The following is a 13,902-nucleotide window of genomic DNA, read 5'->3' on the forward strand; positions in this document are numbered from 1 at the left end:
CGCGGCCGAAGCCGCGCTCGCCGAAGCGAGAACTTTGTGTCGAACATTCTAGACAGTTCCAACAATTGACAGGTTAATGACAGAACACGATGGATAGAAATTCAAGAATATAAATATGAAATAGCCTAATTAACCTTTCTAGTTAGACCGCATAAATCAATAAAACCGAGAACGAAATTGGTCGAGTTGGGGAATCGAACCAGGGTCTCCGGAGTGCGATACGAGCACGCTAGCCACTCCGTAATGCCAGCTGAATGGTTTGGAATGAACAAAGGCGCGTCTAGCTAATACGGCGTCTTCGTTCACTCCCATCTTCCCCCTTTCCCTTACGGCGAGGTGCAGGTGTCCACCCAGATATGCGACAGAGATACATTTCCTTTCCTCAAAAAATATATTTACCGTCCAGCAAGGCGTACAGCCGAATTGGCGATGGCGTTCTGTGGACTCCCTGGCAGCGTTGCAAGACGCTGTCGCGTTCCACTCTTACAGGCGAAGCTTAACATGTTAACCACACATCAGTAACACACGCAGACAGCCAATGGACGCGTCATTCGCTAGCAGCACTTGATTCATCATTCACAACCACATTCTTAACGTACGCTCCCTTGCCGCACATGCCAAGGACGTACACCACGATCACATTCTGCGCCACTCCTCTGTACTTTGCTTTGCTGAAACCTGGATGGACCCCGAAGAGCCTCTGGAAATCATAGATTTCCTATACTGCTGTGGTGCTCGCAGAGACCACAACAGAGCGGCGGGAGTCGCTATCTACTTGCGCACAGGTCTCTCTGCAATACCAGTCGAAATGTTTGGCACGTCACATGAAGTTGGCGAACTGTGCGCCGCAAAGTTGCCCAACGACTTGCTGGTACACTCTAAGAACTGCTACTCCTGCATTAAGAGTAAAAGAGCCTCGCTACTCCTGCAGGCCTCAATCTACTCTCTCTACAAACGAGAAAGAGTGAAAGGTCCTGTTCACTCCTCTTGACAAAAGAGTAAAATGGCATTTCCACTCCTGCATACCCCTAGGGAGTTCAGTGCTTGTTTTACTCCTCCGCCCTTACGGCCATACAATCGTAAGGGCGCGCTAGCTTCTCGGGGCCGGCCTGCCAGCCTGGATGCCGGCGTCAGAAAAATGCACTGGTATTGTTTGTTCACGACCAAAGCTCTGGGATAGAGTATCATTAGCCAATGTCGAGTTGTTGGTAGAAGCGATAACAGCCATACAAATTTCCTCCCATAGCCGCTTTGCTGCTGCTCTGGAGTTCGCCTGGCCTCTGCTATAGCTCCGCTCCTGAAGGGGTCGCGGAAACCGAGCATATATTTATTTCCCTATGACGCGGGGTTCAGAGTAAAACGGTGCCGAGGGTAGCACCTAAGTGCTGGCCAGTTTCGAAGCGCATTCAGCTACAGCATCTATGTGAAATCGGCTAGGTTTAGCGACGACAAGGGCAGCCAGCGAGCAGCGCACAGTTCGTCGCCCGGCGCAATCGCGGGCGCCGTCGTTGCCGAAAGCTCGGCTCGCTCAATGATTCGCTCCGTAGCTTGCGAATCGCGCACGCAAGGCTGGAAAATCGAGCAGCGACTGGCCTGCGATTGAGCGAGCCTTTATGCCCACGTTTGCAGCACAGGTGAACAAATTTAGCACACATGTATGCATGGAATATCGGCGGCGTTGCGGCGATTCTTAAGCTCGTCCTCGACGCCATCATCACCGTTCGGGTGGACCCGAACATATCTTTATTTCACTACGAGACATAGTTCACAATAAAACGTACTTACAATGCAAAGAGTAGCACCTCAGCGCTAGCCAGTTTCAAAGCGCTCTCAGCTCTGGCATCGAAGTGAAACCTCCTAGGCTTAGCTACGAATACGGCAGCCAGGGAGCAGGCCGAAGCTCGTCGCGCGGCGCGCTCGCGAGCAGCGTCATAGCTGAAAGCACGGCTCGCTCAAAGATTGGCTCAGAAACTTGCGAATTGTACTCGCAAGGCTGGCAAATCGAGCAGCTAGCGGCTGGCCTGCGACTGAGCGCACGTTCGCAGTACAGGTGAACAACAATTAGCGCACGAATGCTTGGGATACCGGCTGCGTTGCGGCCACGTTAAGGCGATTCTTAAGCTCGTCCTCGACGCCATCGTCACCGTACGTGACACACAGGCTGAGAACTTGAATTCGAGTACGTGCTAAAGTAAGCTGCTCGTATTTCTCGGAACAATCTGAACTCGAAAAGACAGTTGCTTCTGTCGGCTTCCATGCATGTGGGCTCTTGCTAGTGAAAGTACACTCGAACAGGATGCGGCGAGTGCGGGCCGCTGTTGCATATAAGCTAAAGTGTGAAGCAAGTATCGTCGTAGTTCCGTAACGCAGTTGATATCACAGTAATCCGCTTGTACGGGTCACATTTAAGCTCTGTTTCATGTAGATCTCCGTCGACCATGCCAGTGTCGCGTAGAGTAATGCATCGCAGCTGCTCTTTGTCCTACCGCTCGCGTCGAACATATCCTTGATATGGACCAGTTTGCGATACGGTGCGTTTCTTTGCCTTTTTTGTCGCATTTAAGGGATTTTCGCTGCCGTCAATCGAAATTGCATTCCGTCAACAGCGTCGTCTGCGCCGTCGTCTGCTAGGACACCCGGGGATGGGATCACAGGATCGCAGCTTCTACAAACGACATGTCAGCAAAAGTATCTAAAAGCGCTTTGGTATTCGCATTTAATAAAGAAATAAAATTAAAAAATATAATTTGTTTTTGTTGCGAACACAATTCAAATATTAGTAATAAAAAAAGCGCATTTGTAGGTTTTTTCAACGAAGCAAAACTGCAGCCGTCGTCACGTTTGTGTTATTTGGGTTTTCGTAGCATTGTTTGAGTGCTCGTGCGGTGGACGTGTATGAAGAACACAAGTGTGTTTTGGAAACCAACGACGAGAATTACGTCCTGTCAACACTGGTGATTTTGAACGGGTAAAGCCCTGAAGAAAGGTAGCGCTACGACTTCTTGTCATCTGGAGAGGCAACGAAGAAGAATGTGCGGTTTTGCTAAGCCTTGATGAGCCGTCTGAACGGTGAGTCCCGTGTACGTTTCTTTACTTCTGATCTCTATTCGCACGCGTTATTAGTGTGCGCCTATATAGGGATGGCAGTGCAGGCAGTCTGCGTGCGGTTGCCTCAGCTATAATGCGTTAACGCCGATTCACACGACGGCCGTTCGCCCGCGGCCCGCGCACTACGTATTCATGCGTCGCCACATTGAGAGGCGCGCTGTCGGCCGCGGCAGCGGGCGAACGGAAAATCGTGTGAATCGGCCTTTACCAGAAAAGAACGGGCGTATAGGCGGCATGGCAACTGTTGCTCCATAGTCTCTATCTGCGTTTAGTACTCGGGTGCCGCGGTGAATAAAAATGCCACCAGTTATCACAACAGAGTTATGCGGTCGCTTGCTAGCGCTGCGAAAAACAACAGACAATGTTTATTGATTGTAAAACATTTTATTCGCCGCGAAGAGCTTGGCAAGAGGTCGCGTTAAGTGGTCGAGAGTACATAGCCCTCGACGACTTTGTCAGCCCACTCCACCGCCAAAACTTGCGTTCTGGGGTCAGAGCTAGCCAGCACGGTCTCCCACCGCTCGAGAGAAGGAGCTGTAACTAGATCACCCGGAGGTGGCTCTATTTTGCAGTCCCACAGGATGTGATCGTACGTAGCACGTTGGCCACAGTGTTTGCAGTTTGGGTTGTAAAGATCTGGATAAATGTGCGCGAGGAGTGATGGGGTGCGTATCGATCTCGTCTGTAGACGACGCCACGTAACCTCTTTGTCTTTAGTAAGTCTTTTGTCTGGAGGGGGGAAAATTCTCCTCTCTAGTTTAAAATGATTGGTGAGATCATGATATGTGATTATGGAGTCCTTCGTGAAATTCAGGGAGCCAGACTCATCCACTGCCCGGTCGACGAAACCTCGGGCTTTATTGTGGGCTGCCTCGTTCCCCGGATTCCCCGAATGGGCTGGGACCCATATCAATTGGGAATAATTTGGTGAGAATTTGGTTACGTTAAGGATTCTAAGGGAGATGTTTGTAATTCGCCCTTTAGCGAAATTATTGATACCCATTTTGGAATCGCTGAAGATGATGCTCCCTTGGGTATGCGCTAGGGCGAGGGCTATAGCCGCCTCTTCTGCCGTTTCAGAGGATTTCGTTTTGATTGTCGCCGAGACGATGTGGTCACCATTCTCGTTCACAACCACAATTGCAAAGGCATTGGTATTTTTGTATTCTGCCGCATCTACATAAAGTGTTCCAGCGCACTGTCTGTATTTGTTATGTAAGGCTTTGGCTCTTGCTTGTCTTCTACCCTCATGGTGTACGGGGTGCATGTTTTTGGGGAGTGGTTTGATTAGTAGGGCCGTCCTATAGTCGCGGGCTAAGTCTACTTTAGCATCGTTATTCGTAGGTTGAAAGTTAATTCCGAGCCTGGTAAGAATACTCCTGCCAGTTCTGGAATTGGCTAATCGCGCTGTTTACTACTACAATGTTTACTACATTCCAATAGCATAGATTTGTGCTACATAGGAGAGGATGATGAGCGTGCAGTGCCACGTTAGAGAGCGCTCTTGCTAGGCCAGCTGCGGACAGACAGGGGAACTGACAACGGTCGAGTTGCCTCGCGGCTGGTGCCCGTCGGATTGATTTGTGCTACTTAGAAGATGACGATGAGCGGCAGTGCCGCGCGACAGAGCACTCGCGCTAGGCCAGCTGCCAACAGACAGTGCTCAGTGTGTGTACTCGTGGGACTAGTGCTTACGCCTTAATATTTGTCATACAATTTTTTCGGGGACAATGATCGCGTGTAAAAGGCTGGGGCATATCCCTTGCCTAGTCATTTGTAAATTTTTATCTGTGCTTCCCCATGGAACAGAATTTGACACAGTATTATGTCAAAGTTAGATCGTTCTTGCGTCTGCCCTGAGGTGTAGGTGTCGATGCTTCCTCGCCTTCAGATTTTGAGAACTGTTTGGGATGCAACTGCGCACTTATTTAGGATTTCAAGCTTTTTGCTATATCCCTCGTTTGTGCGGCCCGCTTTCAAGTCGTTCGCTATATCGGTGATGGTTTGTTATTGATTTTCACTTTCTCTTATTTATTCTTGGTTGACTGCCACCAGCTGTGCTGCCGGCGATTCTCCGCGCTCGGAACTATTCCCAGGCACGAGACCCTACCCACAGACCTCCCTGCACCACACTCACCAGTTTTCTTCGGTATTTTTTTCCCTTGCTCTTACTTGCATTGCCACTAGGCAGTTTTTATTTCTGTGCAGATTTGTTAAATGCAATACCAATTTTCGTTTCATGCTGTGATGTGAGATATCGTGCTTCTTGCTAATGAATGCATGCCTTTTCCATCCTCTCATCATTTGTGCAAAGCAGACGGGTCTACTGGTCGCTACGTTCAATTTAAAAATACCTTCGGTGCTGCTGCAAAGCACCCTAGTAGTAATAAAATCCTGTGCATGCTATATTCGAAAAGTTACGCTCTTTTCATCATGCATAAAAATAGTGGTATTCCAGCCTGCTCATCTTTCTATGCGGGTGTGACAGTCATGTAAATCTACTGAAAAAATGTATATCGGCGCATCACATACAATCTGTTCATTTCTTTTGTCATGGGCCCTCTCATTGCTTTTTGTGTTGCTATGTTACTACCTTATTCTAATTTATGAAGCAGTAGACAATTTCTTCTCTTGTCATTCATGACATTGTTACGGCCACTGACAACAGTTGCTCTGACATATTTATTTGCAGTTGCCAGCTGCCAGTATCTACTGGGCCATTCGTGCTTCCAGCTTTTGGCTGTGCTATCTCTCCTCAGCTGTTTGTGGTAGGTATTGTTTTCCAGTGATGCATACCTTACCTGCCTATTTAGAAAAATTTCGTAGACATAGGCTCACAGCCGGGTTTAGAAATGCATGCAGAGCTCTACGTGCACTTAGCAGCAGTACCTCCCTGTATAATCACATGAATCTGATCCTGAATTACATGAATGTAATTACATGATCTGTATGAAATAGTCGCTCATGAAGCTTTTGACTGCTGCTGTTAGCATAATGGAATTTACACTGCTTTAGGTGCAGCGACTATTTCACACATGTTGCCTCTTATGCATATGTGCCCTCTGAAAGGGCGAACATATTCCTTTATCCCTTTAAAAAACATTGTGTTCTATCATGATGCTTTACCGGTATTTCTGGTGTATAGACCAAAATGTCACTCAGTATTGTAACATGAAGCGGGAACTCAGTTTGTCCAATGTTTTAGAGGTAACATGAAGCGGGAACTGAGTTTGTCCAATGTTTTAGGGGTCCTAAAACATTGGACCAACACAGTTCCCACTCGAGTTATTGATCACTTCGCTCTCGCCCTACCATAAGCTTGCCGTCCAGGTTGGACAAATTGATAGAGCGACTGCTCCAGTGAAGTGGTGGTTCTGAGTTCGAACACCGGACCAGGACGAATCTTTCTTTAACTACGAAGTTTCTGTGAAAGCTGTATAGCTTTCCTTTGTAGCCATTTGGCTGTGCTCGAGTGGATGTCAATGAGTAATTACTCCTTATTACAGATCTTTTGTCAACGCCAAACTGATTCAGTAGCAACAAATAGTAGAAGGGTAAAAGCATGCTGCTCCCAAAAATTCGTTAAGCATGTTATAAAATGTATGCTGTATTGTTTTAACTGCTGCAAAGAAATAACGGTGATGTTAGATGCCCAGCCCCTATTAGGTAAACATAGCTCGCAATTAACACAGTGGATGGAAAAGAAATATGGACTTCAACCCTCACGACGACCCTCACCCCAGTGGATGGATGATAATGGCTTTACCCTTTGTACCGGGCGGTAGCTTTCGCCACCTAGCGTATACTTCCCCCATTGTTAATTTAATTTTCTTTTCCCTTTCGCTCTTACAATATCTAATCTGTCTATCCTTTTACGCTAGAAATTCACGCCTCCCTTCATTTCCGCCACCAATCCTCCAACCTCCCCTTCGTCAATGTCACGCTTTTCCCATCCACTCGCCCGTCCTCCCCAGTAAATCCCAGCGCTATCTCTATGGTCGTTGCTGTCCCCTCTGGGAGGGCTGGGCGGAGTTCTGCGCACCTCAGAACCAAGTGTTCTATGGTCTCCGTTTCCGTTTTACATGCAGAGCACAAAATATCCACTTCTTCAAATTTGGACCTATATGTTTTTGTACTCTGAGTCCCTGTCCTAGCCTCAAAAAGCAGTGAACTGCCCCGCGAATTATCGAATAATCGCTCTTTTTTGATGTCCTGTTTTCGTGTCCTATATATGCCTAGTGCCGATTTTTCCTGCATTCTGTCTTTCCACATCTTTCTTTCCGACTCCTTTACCTCCACTTTCACGTTAGTCTTTTGTTGCGTCCCATCCCTCACCCGTAAATACTTCGTTCTTAGCTTTCGGGTTCTATTAGTCCGTGTTGTGTTAATACTTTTCATGTACAGATACTTGTACACCTTTTTTGCCCACCTTGTTTCCTCCATTTGAGTTAGTCTCTGATCATATTTCAGTTTGCTGATGGCCTCCCGAACCTCGAACGACGCCCAACCCATATCTCCCTGGACTCCCTCATTTGGAGTGTTCCCATGGGCTCCCAAGGCTAGCCTTCCTACACTTCTTTGTCTGACCTCTAGCCCTGACTGTACTTCTGATTTCATGCACAGGACTGCATTTCCAAATGTGAGGCCCGGTACCATGATTCCCTTCCATACCCCTCTAACCACCTCATACCTATTATAGTTCCATAGTGCTCTATGCTTCATAATGTCTGAATTCCTTTTTCCTTTATCCTTCAGAATCCTCTCATGCTCTTCCAGATATTTTTTTCCTTCACTTAGCCATACACCTAGATACTTATACGTACTCACATGGTCTATCATAGTGTCTTGTATTTCTAGTGGGTCTCCCTTCTCATCATTATAGACCATTATCCCTGACTTCTCTCTACTGAACTGGAGTCCTAGCTTGTTGCCCTCCTCACCACAGATTTTAACTAGTTCCTGCAGCTTATCTCGCTTGTCTGCTAGTAGAACAATGTCATCCGCATACATTAGTCCAGCCAACACTTGGTTTACCCTCTGACCATCCTGCATATAACTCACATCAACTCCTACCCTACACTCTTCCAACCTCTTTTCCATTTGGCTCACATATACCATGAAAAGTAGAGGTGATAGTGGGCAGCCCTGCCTTAACCCTCTCTTAATTTTAGCTGGTTTTGTGGTTTCTCCCTCCCAGGTTACCACGACCTCATTGTCTGAATATATACGTTGTAGATATTCAACCAGATTTCTATCAGCGCCATATCCCTTCAATTGGTCCCAAAGTTTTTCCTGATTCACATTGTCATATGCCCCCTTAATGTCTAAAACTGCCATCCATAGAGGCCTCCGACTTGCCTCAGCTATCTCTATACACTGCGTTATGACAAATAGATTGTCCTCCAACCGTCTGTCCCTTCGGTAACCGTTCTGCAACTCTCCCAAGATCTCCTCACGCTCTGCCCATTCTTCCATTCTCATTTTCACCATCTGCATTGCTAGCCTGTAAATAACTGATGTGACCGTAATTGGTCGGTAGGATTTAATGTTGTCCCTGTTTCCCTTGCCTTTGTATATTAGTCTCATCCTGCTCACTTTCCAGTCTTTTGGAACGTCTCCTCCCTCTACCACTTTTTCAATGATCTGTCGTAATTTCAGTTTGCTTTTCTTGCCTAGTATGGTAATTAATCTCATAGGCATGCCGTCTGGTCCTGTCGCTGTTCTGATGGGAACCTTGGCTTCTATTCTGTCCCAGCTCCCTGCTGTTCTCTCCCTAGGCTCTTCCTCCCCTGCCCCATTGCTGTCCCTGCTCTCCCCTAGTCCATCCGCCACAGGCTCTGCAAATGCTGCTTCAATTGTTTGTCTGATAAATTCCTGTGCTTCCTCTCCCTCTACCCTTTTTTCATCCTGTGTGGTCAGAGTGTGTTGGATGCCCTCTGTTCTCTTCCCTTGTAGCCTTATGTGCTCCCAAAACCTCTTTGCAGCATTCCTACCTTTCTTATTTACCTCCATCATCCACTGGACTCCTGCCTTTCCTATTTTCCTGATTTCCTATTTTCAGTAAAACAAAAAGTGCCAGTGTTGCCATACTTGAGAGCTTTGCTCTTTAAAATTGCAGTAGACTGCTACTCAAAGTTGACAAAAAAATGCGTCTCGTTTTCTGCATGTGCATTCCACAGTGCTGGTGCCATTTTCACTGGCCATTGACATTCAGTCGCATGATGTGCACCCCGCTCCTCGAGTTGATTTTGTTTGTCTTGTGAACCTGCCGTCAAAATCAGTGCAGGATAATGCTTCCCCAGTTGATCTGCAGTTAACCTTGTCCTTTGCCAGCTGCTGTCACCCTTTCTCCACAGAGAAGGGCGGTGGGAGTCCAAGCCAGGTGGAGTTGAAATATTTGACTAGTAGTGGACAGGGATCCTGCGGTTTGTTGAGTACACAGGCAAATTGGAGACTTATGGAAGAATTTTTTTACCAGCCAAAAAAGACGCATACACAAGAGAGAACCGCACAGGACAAGGGCTGGTAAAAGCCGTAGTCCTCTGTGGTTCTTCTTGTGTATGCGTGTTCCTTGGCGGGTAAAAAAATTCCTCCGTAAGTCTCCAATTTGCCGGTGTCCTCCACAGATTGGAGGATCCCTGTCTGTTACTAGTCAAATTTCACTACTCCACCTGGATTGGACTCCCACTGCCCTTCTCAAACTTTTGAAATCCTGTTGCCCTAGCAGATCATCAGCTGTCGGTTGTATTACTTTCGCTTCAGTGAAATTTGACATGTAGCGGACAGGGATCCTAGAATTTGTGGAGTACACAGGCAAACTGGAGACTTATAGAACTTTTTTACCAGCCAAGGAAGACTCATACACAAGATTCGTTGTCTGTGTTTCACAACTGAAAGTTCTAAATGCGTGCAAAAGTGTATCGTGCATTCGCACGTATTTTGCAAACTCAATTTTTGCAGCATTAGGTTTTCGGAATTGGAGCTGTAGCATTGCCGCCACAGAATCCCGCTCGGTAACAAAGCGCACACTTATTTGCTAGGTATATATTCGGTATACCGCAACCAGTACACGTCACTGTTTGGAAGGTTCTGTCGTGAAATTTCTGATTGTGCAAGGTAGCTTTTCTTTTAAATTCAAGCGCTCTCTATTTGCTTTTTCCTGTGTATATTCATTGGTCGTTTCAATTCGGAAGCGTTGGTGCTGCAAGACGTGCATACGGAAGCTACGTTTGTGCACAAAGCTCCTGAATTTTTGAAAGCGCAGCTCTGACAGTTCTCGTTGTCATAAATAAGTACAAAGCAGCCTAATCTTTTTGGACACACCATTTCATGCTCTTAGCTGTTTCTGAGAAACAGGCTGCCTTTTTTTCTGTTTTTGGTGTGAAACATTCCTAACAACTTCTTTCTTTCTCGATGCACAGATAGCCTATGCATACACGGGCAGCTTGATTGCAATATTTAGGGCAATATTTATAACAGGTGCAGTGAGCCTTGGTGCATGTGGACAGAAATTAAGCTAGGGTGGGGTGGGGTATTTTCGCACAGGGTAATGTTATGTGGAGGGTTTGGCGTATTGAAACCGAGTCTTTCTGAGCTCTTATTAGACGTCCCAGCACCAGGACAGTAGTTGAGGCTTTTCTTCTTTGTTGTCTAGTTAATGGTTTCCATCACATAAAATAGCCTTAATTCTAGCTATCCCGTGGCCGTCTAACAGAACAATGCAGATATACTGAAGTGATCAGTGTTGCATAAAAGTAGTGAGAACATTGCAAATGCAAGACAACTTCATTGGTTTGCAGTGCACTAACGTGGCAGTCATAGAGAATTACACATTACATTTGCAAATCTAAATTGTGCATAATAGTATGGACTGGCACGTAATGTGCGAAGTAATCACAGTTATCTCGTTCATGCCAAATGCTAGTGTCAAACATTGTCAGTATTGCATATTTATAAAGAGCAGGCATGCTGCGCCTAACTTGTCGTTGGATAGATTTTATTACTATGAAATTAAAAAGTTTACACATGGCTGTCGTGTTCTTGCGTGGGAAGTAGTATTACCTTAAATTAGTATAAACACCAAATTTTTGGTTATCTGTGTTCTTTGTAGTGACGTGCTGGGCATTCGTATACATAGAATTGTTGCATAGTATTCGTCTCCAATCGCTAAATAATTACAACCAGATTTCTTTTCTTCCCTGTTTCAATAGCATAGCAATTGCTATGGCATCAATGTTCAGTATAGGTTATGGAAGGCACAAAAAAGCTACGATATCGCTACTTCATCGTTTTAATTAGTTACAATGCTAAAGCCAGCCTGCCTTAAGAGTCGGAATCACAGTGAATGACGAAGCCGCAATTATATTGCAGTTTTCTTCATGCCTCCCCTGGCTTATACTGACCTTTGATGCCATTGCCATTGCTCAGTTTTTAAAAGTGAAGCAGGAGAAAGAAGATATTTAATTACAAATTATTTAGCAGTCATAGGCGAATACTGTGTGGTTATCCGTGCATAGTAATGCCTTATGCATCATTAAAAACAAAAAAAATGTGCAACTGAAATTTGCTCGGCTGCTGACCCAAAAGACGCGGGTTCGATCCCTGCCGCGGCGGCTGGAATTTCTTTGGAGGAGAAATTCTAGAGGCCCGTATACTGTGCGATGTCAGTGCACGTGAAAGAACCCCAGGTGGTCGGAATTTCCGGAGCCCTTCACTACGGCGTCTCTCATAGCCTGGGTCGCTTTGGGACGTTAAACCCCAAAAACCAACCCAAACCAAACTGAAATTTGTTGTCTGCCTCTTTGAGATGAAAAATTTTGAATTTTTCCTTCACTATTTTAGAGCATGAAATTCAGTTAATGGTATCTGAGAAACAGGAATTGCAACAGCCATTTCTCTTCAGCAAGAAAACTGTCATTGGTTTAAGTGTTTTCCCGATTCAAGGTTACCCTATATTTTAAACTGCACAATGTATTATGTGACAAGAAATCGTCAAACACAATAGGTGTGGTTTTAGAAATGACTGCAAGTGATAAGGGAATACATTTACTTAGAGCAGGTAGTGACCGCTGATCCGGAGCATGAAGAGTAATAACTAGAGGAATATGAATGGGTTGGAGTGCATATGGCAGGTTCTCTCAGATCATGAATGGCAGTTTTTCAATACCCCTCAAGAGAAAAGTATACAACAGCTGTATCCTACCGGTATTCACCTATGGGGCAGAAACGTGGAGGCTAACGAAGAGGGTTCAGCTTAAGTTGAGGACAACGCAACGAGCTATGGAAATAGAAATGATAGGCGTAACGTTAAGAGATCGGAAGCGGGCGGAGTGGGTGAGGGAACAAACGCGGGTTGAAGACATCCTAGTCGAAATCAGGAGAAAGAAGGGTGCTTGGGCAGGGCATGTAGGACGAAGGCAAGATAATCGCTGGTCCTTAAGGGTAACGGAGTGGATTCCAAGAGAAGGCAGGCGTAGCAGGAAGCAGCAAAATGTTCCATGGGCGAAGGTTTGCAGGAACACGGTGGACATAGCTGGCGAAGGACAGGGTTAATTGGAGAACATGGGAGAGGCCTTTGCCTTGCAGTGGGCGTAGTCAGGCTGATCATGATACTTGCAGAAGAGCTTGCTCATGTTAAAATTTTCATTTGGTAAATATGTGCTTGTTTTACATGCACACAGCTTTTGAAAGGACTAGCATAGTGATAATTGTATTGGGCTTCATAAAATTGTAGCTCTGAATGAAGGTTTGCAATGAAAGGTGTCTGCACTTGGTCACAATATAGGTACACACTAGTGGCGACATGACAGACACGATCAGTACATTCTAGTTGTATTCTTTCTTTTTTTTCATGGGGTTATATGCAGGATAGTATGAAAAGGGCATTGGAATTGACTCTTACTTGCATTATTTTCATTCATGTTTGCAGGCACCCGGTGAAATGCACTCATAGCCAAAGCTCCTTCACTCAGCCGAGCAAGCTACGGCATCATCCAGCATCTTAGTTTCTTTTGAGCGCTTACAGCTCACTGCGGTGGATTTGGTAGATGGGTTTACTTTGCTTTTGGCAGTGTTCTTGGCATTTGATGTCAAGTACACCCCAAAAACAAAGCGGGCTTGTCTGCTGCTTGAGACACTAATGGGGCTTGATCCTAGCGAGCGCCTCCCGAGCGTGTTTTGGGCAGCCACAGCAATCACAGCAATGACTTGAGAAATAAAAGTTATCAGTGTTGTACATTTGTGTCATTATTTCTTGAACCATTGTTATTCCCAACGCAGACAGAGCACCATACTAATGTGCAAACTGTAGTGTAGCCATAAAGTAGTTGTATGAGCAAAAATTATTCTACTCAAAGATTATAATCCCTTTTGCTCATTACTCTTTTGTAGATGTAGCGCAGGTGGATCCTGCAAAACATATGACCAACTTGCTCTGAAGAATATGTGAAATAAGAAAATTAGTAGGATACATTGAAAACACGTGAAACTCCTTTTGAAGGAGTAAAATAAGATCTGGGCTGATACTCCTTGAAGGAGTATAGTCACTCTAACAAACGGAGTCCAGGAACTCTACCTGAAAGAGTAGTAGGATGCTGTTTCAATGTGGTAGCTTTACTCCCTCGGAGGATTGCCTGTACTCTATTGCAGGAGTAGTACAGTACTCCTTGAGTAGGTGTTGGATCACTCTTTGTCCAGAGGGAGTAATTTTATTCTGGAAAAAGGAGTGGAATATGGGACAAGCGAATACTCCTTCAAAGTGTGTTCTGGGCACTCCTCTGCACTCCTTTAGTTCTA

The 13,902-nt window shown here is 45.7% G+C and overlaps 1 long non-coding RNA gene across 1 annotated transcript; it reads left to right on the forward strand.

The window, feature by feature from the left end:
- Positions 1-2,888: 2,888 nt before the first annotated feature.
- LOC149336936 (uncharacterized) lies at positions 2,889-13,634 on the forward strand. Its single transcript, XR_016284589.1, has 4 exons — positions 2,889-3,069; positions 5,164-5,257; positions 5,801-5,876; positions 13,037-13,634. It is a non-coding gene; the product is annotated as an uncharacterized LOC149336936 (long non-coding RNA).
- Positions 13,635-13,902: the final 268 nt, after the last annotated feature.

This window comes from Amblyomma mixtum, chromosome 7 (assembly GCF_055824585.1).
Source record: "Amblyomma mixtum isolate Tamu chromosome 7, ASM5582458v1, whole genome shotgun sequence".
Taxonomy (NCBI): Eukaryota; Metazoa; Arthropoda; class Arachnida; order Ixodida; family Ixodidae; genus Amblyomma; species Amblyomma mixtum.